The following is a 17,338-nucleotide window of genomic DNA, read 5'->3' as shown; positions in this document are numbered from 1 at the left end:
AGACCCTGTCTGCTCTGTAATAGCTTTTCTATTTTTACTTCGCAGCTCTGCGAGTCTGACCTGGTTTGTAAATAGATGTTCTACAGCAATAGACATCAGCAGGTGAGGGGGAGTGGACACAATCGCTTAAGCATCTCAATTTTCTCTCCCAGCAACATGTACGTACTTGAATTTCCATCTGCATTCACATAATGAGACACCTTGTTTGGGACAGCATCCTTGTTCAGCAAGAGCACTTAAGCATGTGCTTAACTTCAAGCCTGGGGAACGGGGGTTTCAGAAGTACCCAGGTGACTTAGCGGCACAAGCCTCATCGACTTTTCAATAAGACTTGTGCTCCTCAGTCACTTAGGTGCTTTCAAAAACCTCACCTGGCGTACTTATGTTCCAGGGAAATCAACGGGACTTAAACATGCTTAAAGTTAAGCGCCTGCCTAAGTGCTTTCCTCAGTCGGGATTTTCCTTACCAGCCTGCACGAATTGACGTTCACTTCATTCCCTCCCACTGCTTACATTTTACTAAATAAAAAACAACAACCCCTTCCCCAACAGAGAGAGAGAGAGGATAACAAATACGTCTTATATGCAATAAATTTTAATAGGAGAGAGATGATCCCTCTGTGTCCACCCCCCTACCCCACAGCACTGGCATTCACTGACTATGACACAAGAGTTCTCTTTTGATAAGCCAAATGGAGCACAGTGTACGTGGGCAGGCCGCTAATCCAATGGCTTTTCAGTAATCAGCGGTGCTTATTAATCAGCGGCTCTTGCTATTGTCTATTACAGAGACATGGTAGAGAGCAGGTAGCATTTTCAATTGCACCCAAGCATTTATTTTTCAATAAGATTTTTACTATTAAAACTCCAGCACCTGCAATGTATTATTTACTCTCTTTCGAGTACATGCAGCATTTCACATTCTCTGGGCAGAACGCAGCACCACCTTATTTCATGTATCTGTAAATGTATTGTTCCCATTAGCTCTATCTAATAGGCTTTAAAATTTAAAAAGCCTCAGCTGTATTTTAAGACAGGCTTCCTGATCCATCTATATCTTTCAACAATGGTCAGAATTTTAAGTACCTGGCTATATCTATTGTGATGTGATTAGGGTAAAAGAAGTGGTTAGAGGCAAAAAGGCATCCTTTAAAACCTGGAAGTCAAATCCTCGTGAGAAAAGTAGACAGGAACATAAATGCTGGCAAGTTAAGTGTAAAAGTATAAATAGCCAGGCCAAAAAAGAATTTGAAGAGCAACTACTTAAAGAAAAAGACAAAAACTAACAGCAAAGGGGGGGGGGGGGGGAGTACATCAAAAGCAGGAAGCCTGCCAGACTGCAAACATCAAAAGCAGGAAGCATGCCACCGGATGATTGAGGTACCAAAAGAGCATTCAAGGAAGATAAAAGCCCTTGCAGAGAATCTAAATGAATTCTTTGAATCAGTCATCATTGAAGAGGGTGTGAAGGAGATTCCCACACCTGAGTCATTCTTTTTAAGTGACAAATCTGAGGAACTGTCCCAGATTGAGGTGTCCATAGAGGAGGTTTTGGAACAAATTGATAAATTAAACAGTAATAAGTTACCAGGACCAGATGGTATTCACCTAAGAGTTCTGAAGGAACTCAAATATAAAATTGCAGAACTAGTAACTGTGGCTTGTAATCTATCATTTAAATCAACTTCTGTACCAGATGGTTGGAGAATAGGTAATGTGATGCCATTTTTTTAAAAAGGCTCCAGAGGTGATCCTGGCATTTACAGGCCAGTAAGCCTAACTTTAGTACCAGGCAAATTGATTGAAACTATAATAAAGGACAGAATTATCAGACACATAGATGAACATGATTTGTTGGGGAAAAATCAATATGGCTTGTGTAAAGGGAAATCATGCCACACCAATCTATTAGAATTCGTTGGCGGGGAGTAAACAAACATGCAGAGGGGGGATCCAATGGATATAGTGTACATGGACTTTCAGAAAGCCTTTGACAAGCTTCCTCACCAAAGGCTCTTAAGTAAAATAGTCTGTTATGGTATAAGAGGAAAGGTCCTCTCATGGATCAGTAACTGGTTAAAAGACAAGAAACAAAGGGTAGACTAGAATGAGGAGTGGTGTCCCCAGGGTGGACAGTGGGATGGCAAAGTTTGCAGATGATACAAAATTACTCAAGAAAGTTAAGTTAAAAGCAGACTGTGAAGAGTTACAAAGGAATCTCACAAAACTGGATGACTAGGCAACAAAATGGCAGATGAAATTCATATTGATAAATGCAAAGTAATGCACACTGGAAAACATAATTCCAACTATACATAAAAATAATGGGGTCTAAATGTGGGCAATTTGTGGAAAATTTGGAAATGGGAGTGTTTTGGAGTCACTTGACCTGTAGTAACCAAGGCTGGTTTATACGAGAGTGTGTCTGGGGTGTAACAAGCAGGTGGCTGGAATCTGAGCGCTGAGCCAGAGCTGTTTAAGGTACAGACACTCAGTATATGCTTGCCTGCTGGCTCCAGGCTGTGAGCCACAGCAACAGAGCATTTAAGGCACCTGGGGTTACAGGGCAGGTGGTGACACAACGTCTCACTGGTCCAGATTGCACCCCAGAACATGCCAGTCCCATGACTTTCAATAGGTCTTGAGTTTGTAACTCACCTAGGTTTTATTGAAAATCCCACCCAATCACCTATTATTTTCAGCCCTTCCCAAAAATCAGGTAAATGCTTTCAGATTTTAGGTGAATTAAGAGAGTTGAGAATGCCTTTTAGTGTCCTTTCTACACGCCTTGTATTCTGGCATTAGTTGTAACTAGGGCTTCTGATTTTAGGTTTTAACCGATCGACACTGATAAAACATGCCTGATACAGAAAACGAAATCTGTGTTTATCCGATAAATGCAGGGAAAACATTGGGAATGGTTACACAAGTCGTGCCGACTTTACCCCTTTCCCAGTGCAGTTTGTTTACAGAAGCAATGTCCCTGCCCCCTGGTTTGTATCTAAAGGCTTGTCCACTCAGGGCAGTAATGTGGACTACGGGAGGGGAGATTATTTCTAAAATGCACTAATGTGTTGTGTATTAATTGGTCTGCATAGACCCTGCTGGTGTGCGATAAAGGTTCCCTAGTGCACTTCCAACTAGTGGTGTTTGAAACAGGATTATGTGTATACACAAAAAGGAAGCCCCTCTCCTCCAATTTTTGGATAGCTACATAGAACTCAAACATTGCTAAAATAAACCCTGACCAACAGAAGCCCTAGATATAACCGTGGAGCTGCACTTTATACATTTAACATGTTCAGTGAAAGCTACATGACTTCAGGGTTTCTTAAATGGGATTTTTAAGCTGATCAAGCCTCAGCACTGGTCTCTGGATGGGTTTTGGTGGGTGTGATGGGATGGAATTAGTCGCCAGTGCTCATGGTTTATTTTCAAAAGCTGCCTTTTACTTCAAGGTTTTTTTTTGGGGGGGGGGAGCAGGGGGAAGGGACGGAGAGTGTTTTTTAAAAATTGTGGCTGCGTTTAATCCATATGTGTGATTTCAGTGCCTGTGAAAGCTAAGGACTGCAAGTGCTGATTAGAGCCAGACAGAATGTTGTCAGGTGCTGAACCTCAACCCAGCACCAATGAAAGCCCAGTCTTGGCCCTCTCGTTAGCACAGGATGCCAATTACACAATACAGCCATAGATGGTGGTTTTGTCATATGCATAGGTCGTGCCTGAGGAGGGACCTGCAGGCCAATTTTCACCTGTCACCAAATCCTAGACTTGGACCTAAGCGTCCAAAGTCAAAGCCATTTTGCCACTCAATATCCCACGGGCTGGGATGTTACTGGAGCAGCAGAACACTGCTGAGCTTCAGAGCAGGCCATGCAAAGTACAGTGGTGGAAAAATGAGCACCCCTTTGAGCCATTCAAATCTAGAGTAGATGGTAATGAATGACCTGACTTTCGTTTATAACAGTGATTTCTGGGTCTAGGCAAGCACTGCTTAGATATTCCCTCTCGCCTTTTACATTAGCTGATGAATTAATCAGCTGTATCTGAATTCCCTCAGGTTAGGACCCATCACCTACTGAGCCCTCTGGCAAGACTAGTTTTGTGCCTTTTGGGTTTTCCTATAACTGCACTCATCCCTGACCCCAGGCTTTGCCCTTTGAGAAGCAAATGAACCGTATTGTTAAACCGTTTAATGTTCATCTTGAGGCCAGCATTTATTAGCCTGGTTGAAGTCTCTGTTACCTCAGTGGGTTGCACAGCTCTTGATTCATATGTGGATCATTGTCCTTCTGTTTTTGGAAACAACCCAGATTATGGGGGGAGGGACTGCTCAGTGGTTTGAGCGTTGGCCTGCGAAACCCAGGTTTGTGAGTTCAATCCTTGAGGGGGCCATTTAGGGATCCGGGGCAAAAATTGGGGATTGGCCCTGCTTTGAGCAGGGGGTTGGACTAGATGACATCCTGAGGTCCCTTCCAACCCTGATATTCTATGATTCTATGATATTAGCTCCGTAAACTCAGCTTGGACCAAATGTAGCTCCAAAACTAAAAAAGGTAGCAGCAGTTTCGACACCAGAACTGCACTCTCGGCAGCAAAAGCAGAGTATAGGGGAACTATGTGCCTGGAACAGCCATCTTTCAAGTAAGACATAAAATCAAAGACCACACCAGTTGTGGATTTGAAAGATCCCATGGCACTTTCACAAGAACAGGGAACGTAGCTCCCATCTGTTCAGAAACTCCAACTTGGGGTCATTACTATGCATTTTTTCTAGTGCAATTCCTGCTGCAGTTCCAACAGCAGAAGTTATTTTTCACTTCCCGTCAATCTCTTACATGGCACTGCTGTGTGCTGGTCAACAGTTGCTGCTTTCTGCCCTGGGGGTGGCTGCGTTTCAGCAGTGGCTGAAGCAGTTCCTGTTTCTCAAGCCTTTGACATTCATTGGAATGACGATCTCTTGTCAGTTACTGGGGCTTTAAAATTCCTTTTCTCTCTTGTCTACAGATTGAAGAGGCTTGACTGGGCTACGGGTTGGGATTATACACAAATTATTATATCTTCAGAAACGACCAGTTCCCCAAAAGCATTTAGCAATCTCTTCCGCACCAGATTTTTATTGCTACCAAATCCCATTATGAATGTTTGATTCTAAATCCATCTCTGTGTACTACAGGTCAATAGTATATGCAATTAAGTTCTTGTTGATTACAACAACTCAAATACTTGTAGTTTCCCAGATGTCTTGGAAATTACTCATCCTGCCTGAACTTAGCAGTAGCGTGCCGTATGTTTAATTTGAATTTGCCTTTTATTATTTTTATTTTGAAACAAAAAAGCCAGATTTTCAGATGGTGTAGCTCCTTGGACATTGGTGGAGGTATCCGGATTTCCACCTGTTGTGGATCTGGCCCTTAGTGTATAATGGGAACACGTTATACAATGCAAATTGACTTTCTCAAACAATGTGTGTCTGCCGGCCAATAAGTGCAGAATTACTGCCAATGCAGTCCACTGCTTGCACATGTTGTGCAATCAAGGCAATGACACAGATGACCCATACTGAACTGGCAATGAGCAGGCACCCTCAAGGTTGCCCCTTGCTGGCATAGGAACTGGCCCAGGGATGAGCTGTCTGCATTATTTCACTCCCACGCTGCTGGCTCGGACAGTTATGCCTCTTGAGTTATTTATTTTTCTTTTTGTAAATCTCACTTGACACTAAGTTACCAGAGCTGGTGGAGCTCTGCATTCAGCCAAGCTATCAGGAACCCATTTCTTAGACACAAACACTGCTCAGCACAGAAGATTCTTATTAAGGGACTCTCTATGCACATTGGGTTGTCCTTCCTACTCTATAATCTTCATCATCACCCTTCCACATGAGAAGACCACCTCTGGTCTTAGAAGGGGTATCAACTATGTCCACAACTTGGGCTAGTTCAGCTCATGGCAAGTCATGTGGTGTGGGTCATGCCTCAGAAACCAGACTTACGAGTCTTTATGTAGGTTTCAGAGGAACAGCCGTGTTAGTCTGTATTCGCAAAAAGAAAAGGAGTACTTGTGGCACCTTAGAGACTAACCAATTTATTTGAGCATGAGCTTTCGTGAGCTACAGCTCACAGCTCACGAAAGCTCATGCTCAAATAAATTGGTTAGTCTCTAAGGTGCCACAAGTACTCCTTTACTTTTTGAGTCTTTATGTAGTAATATTTGGCTTTGGAGAAGGAGCTTGAGGGCTTGCTACATGGGGACACTCAAGAAAATTAATCCAAATTAACGAGTTGTGACTTTAAAATGAATTAGTTAAACCACATTAAACCCCTGTGTGGACACTCATCCCAATGAAAGTGGCCTTTATTCAGTTGATTGTAATTCACTTTGGAAGTCGAAGCGGACAGAAGAGCAGTGCAAGAATGCCAAGGTTTCCTTCTTTGCTAATGTTGATGGTTCTTTTGCTTTTGGTCTGTGGCAGTTTATCCCACTTTCCTAGGTTTGGGATTTGAAAGGTTCCAAGTGAAATGCAGTTAGCTGAATTCTACATGGCTTCCAGGTCAGACCCTAGCTGGAGATTTGCTAAACAAATGTACACTCCTAAGCCCTGCTCATCTCTCGGATGAGAGGGCATCATGAGTCTCCTTCAGTTGTTCTGAAAAGTTTTCAGTAATCATTTTGGATATTTATCTGAGGGAACTCTGAATAGTTTGTAATTTGCTCATCACTAGGTGTAAGAATGACCCCTGGCCAGTAACCCGATCAGTCAGAATGACCTTGGACACTATGGAAATGAAAAAAGTAGAACATAATAGAACAGAGACAGTCTTGTCTAATATTTAGAGAAACTGCAATCTAGAGTCCAAAGAGAATTAGAAAAAAACAAAACTCTGGAGTGGAATAGGTTTCAGAGTAACAGCCATGTTAGTCTGTATTCGCAAAAAGAAAAGGAGTACTTGTGGCACCTTAGAGACTAACCAATTTATTTGAGCATAAGCTTTCATGAGCTACAGCTTACTTCATCGGATGCATACTGTGGAAAGTGTAGAAGATCCTTTTATACACACAAAGCATGAAAAAATACCTCCCCCCACCCCACTCTCCTGCTGGCAATAGCCCATCTACAGTGATCACTCTCCTTGCAATGTATATGATAATCAAGTTGGGCCATTTCCAGCACAAATCCAGGTTTTCTCAACCCCCCCCCCCCCCCCCCACACTCACACACAAACCCACTGTTCTGCTGGTAATAGCTAATCTAAAGTGATCGCTCTCCTTACAATGTGTATGATAATCAAGGTGGGCCATTTCCAGCACAAATCCAGGGTTTAACAAGAACGTCTGGGGGGAGGGGGGTAGGAAAAAACAAGGGGAAATAGGTTACCTTGCATAATGAGTTAGCCACTCCCAGTCTCTATTCAAGCCTAAGTTAATTGTATCCAATTTGTAAATGAATTCCAATTCAGCAGTCTCTCGCTGGAGTCTGGATTTGAAGTTTTTTTGTTGTAATATAGCAACTTTCATGTCTGTAATCGCGTGACCAGAGAGATTGAAGTGTTCTCCGACTGGTTTATGAATGTTATAATTCTTGACATCTGATTTGTGTCCATTTATTCTTTTACGTAGAGACTGTCCAGTTTGACCAATGTACATGGCAGCGGGGCATTGCTGGCACATGATGGCATAGATCACATTGGTGGATGTGCAGGTGAACGAGCCTCTGATAGTGTGGCTGATGTTATTAGGCCCTGTGATGGTGTCCCCTGAATAGATATGTGGACACAGTTGGCAACGGGCTTTGTTGCAAGGATAGGTTCCTGGGTTAGTGGTTCTGTTGTGTGGTATGTGGTTGCTGGTGAGTATTTGCTTCAGGTTGGGGGGCTGTCTGTAGGCAAGGACTGGCCTGTCTCCCAAGATTTGTGAGAGTGTTGGGTCATCCTTCAGGATAGGTTGTAGATCCTTAATAATGCGTTGGAGGGGTTTTAGTTGGGGGCTGAAGGTGACGGCTAGTGGTGTTCTGTTATTTTCTTTGTTAGGCCTGTCCTGTAGTAGGTGACTTCTGGAAACTCTTCTGGCTCTGTCAATCTGTTTCTTTACTTCTGCAGGTGGGTATTGTAGTTGTAAGAAAGCTTGATAGAGATCTTGTAAGTGTTTGTCTCTGTCTCAGGGGTTGGAGCAAATGCAGTTGTATCGCAGAGCTTGGCAGTAGATGATGGATCGTGTGGTGTGGTCAGGGTGAAAGCTGGAGGCATGTAGGTAGGAATAGCGGTCAGTAGGTTTCCGATATAGGGTGGTGTTTATGTGACCATCTTTTATTAGCACTGTAGTGTCCAGGAAGTGGATCTCTTGTGTGGACTGGACCAGGCTGAGGTTGATGGTGGGATGGAAATTGTTGAAATCATGGTGGAATTCCTCAAGGGCTTCTTTTCCATGGGTCCAGATGATGAAGATGTCATCAATATGGCGCAAGTAGAGTAGGGGCGTTAGGGGACGAGAGCTGAGGAAGCGTTGTTCTAAGTCAGCCATAAAAATGTTGGCATACTGTGGGGCCATGCGGGCACCCATAGCAGTGCCGCTGATCTGAAGGTATACATTGTCCCCAAATGTGAAATAGTTATGGGTGAGGACAAAGTCACAAAGTTCAGCCACCAGGTTAGCCGTGACATTATCGGGGATAGTGTTCCTGACAGCTTGTAGTCCATCCTTGTGTGGAATATTGGTGTAAAGAGCTTCTACATCCACAGAGGCCAGGATGGTGTTTTCAGAAAGATCACCGATGGACTGTAGTTTCCTCAGGAAGTCAGTGGTGTCTCGAAGGTAGCTGGTAGCGCTGGTAGTGCTGGTTATCACTTTAGATAAGCTATTACCAGCAGGAGAGTGGGTTTGTGTGTGTGTGGGTGGGGGGTGAGAAAACCTGGATTTGTGCTGGAAATGGCCCAACTTGATTATCATACACATTGTAAGGAGAGTGATCACTTTAGATAAGCTGTTACCAACAGGAGAGTGGGGTGGGGGGAGGTGCTTTGTGTGTATAAAAAGATCTTCTACACTTTCCACAGTATGCATCCGATGAAGTGAGCTGTAGCTCACGAAAGCTCATGCTCAAATAAATTGGTTAGTCTCTAAGGTGCCACAAGTCCTCCTTTTCTTTTTTCAAGGTGCAAATGTTACATTATGAACTCCCTGGCTGATTGTGTCCCAAGGAAATGACACATTCGAGCAACTGCTGAAAATGCCGAGTTCACTTTTCCAAGTTCCAGCTTTTCTGCACCTCGTGGTGCTAGGAACCTGCCTGCAGCAGTAAAGCCTCTGATCCACCAAGAGGGGCGGAAATCAGTGTGATTGCCGGTCCCCTTCCTACATAGAGCATGCTGCACCATACCTCTGGGGCAGCATTCCCACCTGTGGAGGGCTCTGTGCCTCCCTGTTTCGGCATTCAGGAGCCTGCCTTGGCAGGTCTTTCAGTTCTCTAGTAATAGTATTTGTTACCCAGTCCTGTGTCCATCCACCTAAATAAGGACACTGAATGCCATCGATTCCCATCAGTTGAGGGTGCTCAGCTCCTTGTAGGAGGAGCTCAGAACATCACAGGATCAGGCAGCAGATTTTGGATGCCTCCATTTTCAGGTTTCCAATTTGAGACACCAGGAGCCTGATATTCGAAGGTGCGGAGCCCCAGCAGCTCCCACTGATCTAAAGTGACCGGATGTCCCAATTTTATAGGGACAGTCCCAATATTCTGGGCATTTTTTATATATATAGGGGCCTATTACCCCCTCACTGCCTGTCCCAATTTTTCGCACTTGCTATCTGGTCACCCTACACTGACCTCATCTGGAGTGCTGCATGCTTGGGTCCAAAATGTGCCAAGCTGGGCACCCAAAAATTGAGCTACCCTGAATCAGTGGCTACTTTGGAAATATTTTGCCCTAGTGACTGGGAAGATCCTAGCTGCTGAAGCTGTTACACTGTGGCTGTCCTCTACGTACAAATCTGGTGGGCCAGGTTCTGATACCCTTACTCAAACTGAGTAGCACCTTACTCTCCAAGTGCTCCCACTGACTTAGCGGAGCGACCAACTAGTCACCCTGAGTAAGGATAGCAGAATCTAGCCCAAACAGCATAAGCATTCCAGAAAAAAAAAAATTAGGCCATGCACTACTCCGCTACTTTCAGCAAAAATAATCCAAGGAGTGCTCCAGAAGAAAAGGTTTCCGCCTCTTTAAAATTCCAGGCATTGTACATTAGTTAGCATGTTCACAGAGCCATCTGCACAAACCAATGCAAATGTTGTGTTCAAGTCGTGGAGAACAGCACGGGAGAGAGAGAGAGAGAGCAGAATCGCTCGCTTTTCCTTTCAGCGGGACTGAAAGCTGTACTTAGCAAAGCCAATTCTTTGGGTCCTTTTAATAAAATGACAGTAATTTGATAGTAATAAACATTAGGCTGTCACTATAATGCAGCAGTTTGCAAATAACATTGACATTATCTTATGCTTGGTGTCAGACTGTGGGGCCCCTTTATCAGCTGATTAATGGGGAAATTGGATAAAATCCTTTCAATCTGACAAAAGCAGCTAAGATTGTATTAGGGTGAGGGGTCTTTTTCCCCCTCTATTCCTTTTAAACAGTGGCGCTTGTTTTGCTTATTTGGCTGTTGTTTTTATTTTAATTTGGGCTTTTAGGCAAGCATAAATGTTAAGCATAAATGGTTACATCATCCAAGATCCTGAAAGCCCCCAGAAGTGTCATTTTGAGTCAAAAGCAGAAGTTTTCCTTTGTTCCCTAGGAAGATTGTTTCTGAAACAAGTAAGGGGTTAAGAGAATCTCCAGCTTTAACTGCTGGCTTCTTCCCTTCAATAGACCCCAGCCATTCCTACATGCTAAAGGTAACTTTACACAAATGAGTTGTCTTTCCAGACTTATTCCTGGGAATTACTAAAGCAGAAATTCACTAGTGTTCATTTGCCATACCAAGAACTTTGCCACAGCTGCTCATTACCATGAGCCAGTCAGTCTGTCATTAAAAAGTTCTAATCCCCATGTCCTCCTCAATTATCCATTTTTTCCCTTCATTCAGGATTTCCTTAGACAGAGTGGGTTGGAGTTTGTTTTTTTTTTAAAGAAGAAGCCCTCCTCCCCTCAAATTTTGCATAGCAACATTTTGTAACAGTGCATTATGCGAAACCTTTTCATGCCATTTATTATGTTGATCATATGCTGCATAATGTATGTATATGCAAACGGAAGATGGATTTGTAAAGTGGCTTGACTTCAAAAGGGAACCAGGCTACAGAAGGCTAGATGGAGAGCAGAGGCAGCGGGTTTGTATACTTTTTGGTGGTGCCCAGAACGGGTACAAGTCCCACCCCACCCCCACACCTGCCTAAGGCTCTGGGAGGGGGTTGGGGTGCAGGAGGGGGTGCGGGCTCTGGGCTGGGCAGGGGGTTCCAGTGCGGGACGGGGTGAGACGCTTACCTTGGGCAGCTCCCGAAAGCGACCCGCACACCCCTCTGGCAGCGGCTCCTAGGCAGGGGAGCTGGGGGTTCTCTGTGCACCGTTGCCCCATTGGCCACAGTTCCAATGACAGAGTCGGCGCTTGGGGCAGGGGCAGCACGTAGAAATACTCCCCCACCCCAGGGGCCGCAGGGACGTGCCGGCTGCTTCCAGAAGTGGTACGCTGTGCGGAGCAAGGACGGGCAGGAAGCCACTTTAGCCCCCGTGGTGCAACCAGTGGTGGTGATGGGGGCCCCCAGGCCCTTTTAAATTGCCAAGGAGCGGCAGGCAGGGCCGGGGGAGAGACCCAGCCCCAAACATTGGTGGAGCTGAGCCCCTGTGCTCTGAATATTTCTGGAGCACGGGCACCACGGGCCCATACAACTCGCTGCCCCTGATGGAGAGTTTGCTCTCAGCCCTGCCCTGCATGATACATGGTGGCTGCGCATTGACTGTTCAGCCCTGGGGCCCAGAATTGCTGTCGGTGGGCCTGCCTCCAGTGATGGATAATAACCCTTACGTAGCCCTTTTCAGCTATGCCTCTCACAGTGCCTTGCAAAGGGAAGCAAGTTTTACCCTAATTTTACAGCTGAGAGACTCGGAGATAGTAAAAGTAACTTGGGCTAAGGCCATGCAGGAACTCAGCAGCAGAGCCAAAAATAGAACTCAGGTCTCTTGACTCCAGTCCACTGACATCAGCAGTGCAGGCTAGAGACCATGGATTTAATTGGGAGTTAATGGTGTTCAGTCTTCCCACGAGGTACCCAGCGCCCCCTAAGGTTGGGCCAGCAATGACTGTTGGAAGTCAATGTCTTCATGGATTGGCTTTGCCACACAGTCTGTGATGAACTTCCCAAGCTAGAGAAGAGTTAATTTAATGTACTACTTAATCATAGAATATCAGAGTTGGAAGGGACCTCAGGAGGTCATCTAGTCCAACCCCCAGTTCAAAGTAGGACCAATCCCCAATTTTTGCCCCAGATCCCTAAATGGCCCCCTCATGGATTGAACTCACAGCCCTGGGTTCAGCAGGCCAATGCTCAAACCACTGAGCTATCCCTCCCCCACACTTAAGTAATGTCTTTCCTTACTGAGGTGGCTTGTGTAATTTAGTCTGTTTTCTTAGCCTACCGCTGACCTTTATTCAGCTACAATTTAAGGTGTGGAACTGGGTAAAAGCTAACAGAGGGTTATATATCATCTCACTGCAGCCTCTCCCTAAAACAAGAGGTGTGGGTGAGCCTGGACAGCTAAGCGAGGGGCCATTTCAAGTTTATTTCGTTCGCTTCCCAAATAGAAAATAACAACATTCAACGTGCAACCAAGTTTCCTTTCATCTCCCCCAAAATTCTATGGTGGAGAAATGTGTTACACCTGGGGAGCAAGGGGGTACAATGAGCATCTCTCCAGAACTGGGCTGCATTTGAGGAGAATGTTAGGGGACCAGAAGGATGGGGAACCAGGAGGATGTGTGTCATGGGGTGGATAGCCCTTCTAAAGGGAGTAAGGGCCCACTGAGGGCTTCTTTAAGGAGAACAAGCTGGTCTTGTCCCACCCATAATTAATTAACTGCCTCGGTAGCTGGTTGACAGCTAAGTGGCTACCAAAGCTGTTAAAAGGTTACCAGAGCTCAGTTAGGGGAGAGTGCTTCTAGAGAGAGGAGGATCCCAAGGGAAAGGGACTTCCCAGATAGCTACAGATAGCTGTGTGCTACTGGGAGAAGAGCTGTGGTGATCCGGACGGTCCTGCAGATACCCTGACTCCAGGGAAGGACTCAAGGGCTAGAGTGCATTGTGGGTAAAGGGTCGGTTTGTGGAACTGACAAACTTGGACAGACTGCTCCTCTGATAAGAAGCCTGGGTGTTTGTCCATCTGTGAACGTACCGTTACTAACCAGAGCCTCTGAAGTGGGGGCTCAAGTTATCACAACACAACTCATGGTCCACACCCTGAGCACAGAGCCAGGAACAGAAGCATCTTCACATAAACATTTTGCCCAGTTCCAGATGGGATGGGTCCTCCCATGACCCAGGTGCCCCTTGCATCTGAAGGTTTGGCAGCCACAGGAAGGAGGTTGAGCTGGTTGAAATTTTCTCATCCAAACAGTGGTTTATTGGTTGGTTTTTATGGGGAAAAAATCGCTTTTTGACAGAATGAACATTTTTGTTTCTATTCGTATTTTCTGATTTTTTTGACAAGCTCCCACCCCCCAAAAAAACTGGGGGGGGGGGGGGGGGGAACAACTACTTTTTGAAAACCAAAGGGTTATTTTTTCCTTCCATTTCTTCTCCAGTGGAAAAAAAAAAAGAGGAGAAAGGGAAAAAAAAAAGAAAACCTTTAAACTAATTAAAATTTAGCTTTTGTTACATCATAAAACCAAACTTTTTTGGAACAAAATGGATGTTTGATTGCACTCAACATTTTTTGGGGGAAAATATATACCATTTTCCAATTAGTGTAACTGGGAGGGTATTCACTTGGGGCTTTTCTGCTTGTATACTTCAGAATTGTCCTGTTTTGGCCTGGTGAGTCAGATCAGCTTGGGAATAGCTTCGGCCAACTGCTTGCTTCAAAATGTTATGCTTTTGTTGTCTATGAATAAATCTCACAGTGACTCAAAACAGCAATAGCTGGTTCAAGGGATCACAGCCAGGGTTCTGGTCTCTGTAAACTGCATCACATCTGTGTCTGCATCTGCAGATAGAATAGTCAGGTGATGACTTGTTCTCCTGTGCAACACCATGTAGGAATGACGTTTCTGAGAAGCTTCCTAGCACATCTATGTACTAGCAAGTTCCTGTATTCCTTTTGGATTTATATTTAATGCTGGTCCTGCTTGCATCTTTTCTCTCTTACCATAGCCCCCTTCTTTGCTAATGAAAGCCGCTTCCCATTTGCTACCCTTACGTCTGAGATGATCTTCCTGGTTCAATGTATCTTTCAGATCTTTCCTTAAGACTCATCTTTTCTGCAAAGCCTGCAAATGCCAACATATGGTAATAAAAACACTGCCACTGAATTGCTCTCTCCATCTGCTGTATTTAGTAAAGATGTAAATTGCATCTAAAAAAGAAAACTGCTTTAAAAGAATATCATTAAAGTTGCAAAGTTAAGCACTCAAATATTAGGAAAGACCAGCATCAAGGGTGCCCGTGCAACCTTCGTTCAATCCCCTTGTGTGTCTGCATTAGGATACTGCCTTTAATTACATAATCACATACTGTTTTTTTCTGCAGGGCCCCTTGCCTTATTCAGTGAACAGGATGAACCTGCTATGTGAACAAATCAGGTTGTGGAGTGAAGGAGGCTGTTATCTGTAGGACGTGTCTTCTTTCTTGCACTAATTGGAAGGTGTGTATTGAATATGGCAGGGCGGGGGGGTCTCCTGGTTTAGGCAGCTGAATGTCTCAATGACAAATGCGTTGTCTACCTTCCCCAGTACAGAGTTTCTATGTGATGCTGGGCAAGTCACATAGGTGGATAGAGGTTAGAACCATTAGATCCACAGCATAGAGCTCTGCCCCTTGAGTAGATAATAGCAGTAGTAGGTTGTCATCTTCTATGCGGGCCAGCCACTAGAGGGAAATGAGGCACACACTTTGTCAGAGGATTTCTTGGATATTTGCTGACAGCAGAGGAATGCTGTGACTCACGAGCCCTGGTCTCCAGTCCAGGTTCTGAGGGGAATGCAGTCTAGCGGTTCTATACCTTTCTGCCCCGGTCCCTTTCAGCTTAGCGTTGAACTTCCAGTCACAGTCTCACATCACTGACACCTGCTTCAGCTGCTCATCCCTGTCTTAGTCCCTAGCCCCACCCCCTCTCCACATCACAGGCATGTCTTCTCCTCCTCCCCCCTGGACTCCTTGTCCCATTCCTCATCCTCCTGCTCCCTTGCCCCCTCATCCCAATTTCCCCCTCGGCTCCTCCCTGCACCCAGCTTTTTGTCTCAGTTACCCCCACCCCTTGTCTAACCCTCATCCCCCGCCCCCTCTTCCCCCATGACATTCCCCAGGTCCAACTCCTCACCCTCTGCACTTCAGTAATGTTATTTCAACCTTCTCCAACCTCCTCTATGCTGCCAGGACACCAGACTGAGACCACAGGACAGACAGTCTTCCTGATCTCAGTTCGGATGCCACACAGTGGCCCCTGGCAGATGGAAAGAGCAATAGCAGGGGAACTCCTGCTTTATCTTGCAACTTTCCAAAAAAAAAAAAAGTCACTCTGAGGCAGAAACCGAGCATGGAAAATTTCAACCCAATCAGTTAAGGTTGTCCAACCTCAACAAAAGCTGTTGCTTCCTACATAGCCAATAAATAAAGTCATTAAAGGACTTACCCCATTATAACTTCAATAAATAGCATAGCTTCCATTGACTTCATTGGGATATGAATAGGGCCTAAGGTAGCATCATCTTCTAGTTCTTTTGGTAGGATGTGTTCTCCATCTGTTTAGATTGGAAGCTCTGCTGGTATGGATCATACCTTCTTTCATAGCTTGTCGAGGCAGAGCCAAGCATGCAGCTGGCACTTAAGGAATAACCCTGGTTTCCAAATGGACAAAGACAGTCCAATGATTGTTTTCGAGGTGACCCCATTTTCATCCCTGGATAGAATCACAGAATCATAGAATATCAGGGTTGGAAGGGACCTCAGGAGGTCATCTAGTCCAACCCCCTGCTCAAAGCAGGACCAATCCCCAACTAAATCATCCCAGCCAGGGCTTTGTCAAGCCTAACCTTAAAAATATCTAAGGAAGGAGATTCCACCACCTCCCTAGGTAACGCATTCCAGTGTTTCACCACCCTCCTAGTGAAAAAGTTTTTCCTAATATCCAACCTAAACCTCCCCCACTGCAACTTGATGAGATGCTTACAAAAAAAAAACCCAACAGCAACCCCTCTCCCCACACACATTTGCATATACCCACAAGACCCTGTATTTGTCGGCAATAATGCAGCAGCCATACACTCTGTGAGGCAATTTATGGTCCAAGTCGGAAATGCGGAAGTCGGCTTATATTGGTCTTGCATAGATATTATTCACTGCACTAGCAATCTTTGTGAAGATACCTTGAACTTGACTTCAACATTGAGAAAGTGCAGCAAATAACTAAATGTCACAGGCATAAGTAGTTTTCAATTAAAAATTATTTTGAGTAAGTGCTGGGTAGAGATTTCTGATCATGTGATTAAAGATCAGCAAAATCTTAATGCCATTAAAAAGATAGGGTAAAATCCTAGCTCAGCTAAAATGAGTGATAACTCCCATTGCCTTCAATGGGGCCAGAATTTCTTCTACAGTGACAGGGATGACAATGCATACCTTATTGAACAGACTTACAAAATATGCCCCTAGATCACAAGAAACCTATAATATAATGGCTTCATTTCAACTCTCTCTGCAAAGAAATGGCTGAGCATCACTTTTAAATTATTGTAGAGGTCAACTAATACTATCTCTGATGTTAAAATAACCCTATGAGCCAGCAATATGCAACTAAATATTTCTAAAAATCAATAGCAAGGATAACAGTGTTATTGATTACTTTAATTAAACAGGTTACATTCAAGTATTCACTATAAATATTCACTTGATACTCGTTATCAGATCACATGAAGAGGCCAGGTGAAGGTTCCGAAATTGCCTAGAGAACACATCTAACAAAGTAAACTGAATAGTGAGAGTTCTGTGCATGACTTACACATTATAACAATGTAAATATGTGGCTATTAGAGGCCCTATTGATCCTTAATACCTAAATATTGCATCAGGATTAACAAAGATAGTAAATCAAATATGGAAAATAATAGCACATTAATCTACAGCAATGGACTGCTTAGTGTATAT

Source organism: Caretta caretta, chromosome 2, assembly GCF_965140235.1.
Source record: "Caretta caretta isolate rCarCar2 chromosome 2, rCarCar1.hap1, whole genome shotgun sequence".
NCBI lineage: Eukaryota > Metazoa > Chordata > Testudines > Cheloniidae > Caretta > Caretta caretta.
The sequence above is the reverse complement of the archived record's forward strand: the minus strand, read 5'-3'. Positions refer to the sequence as shown.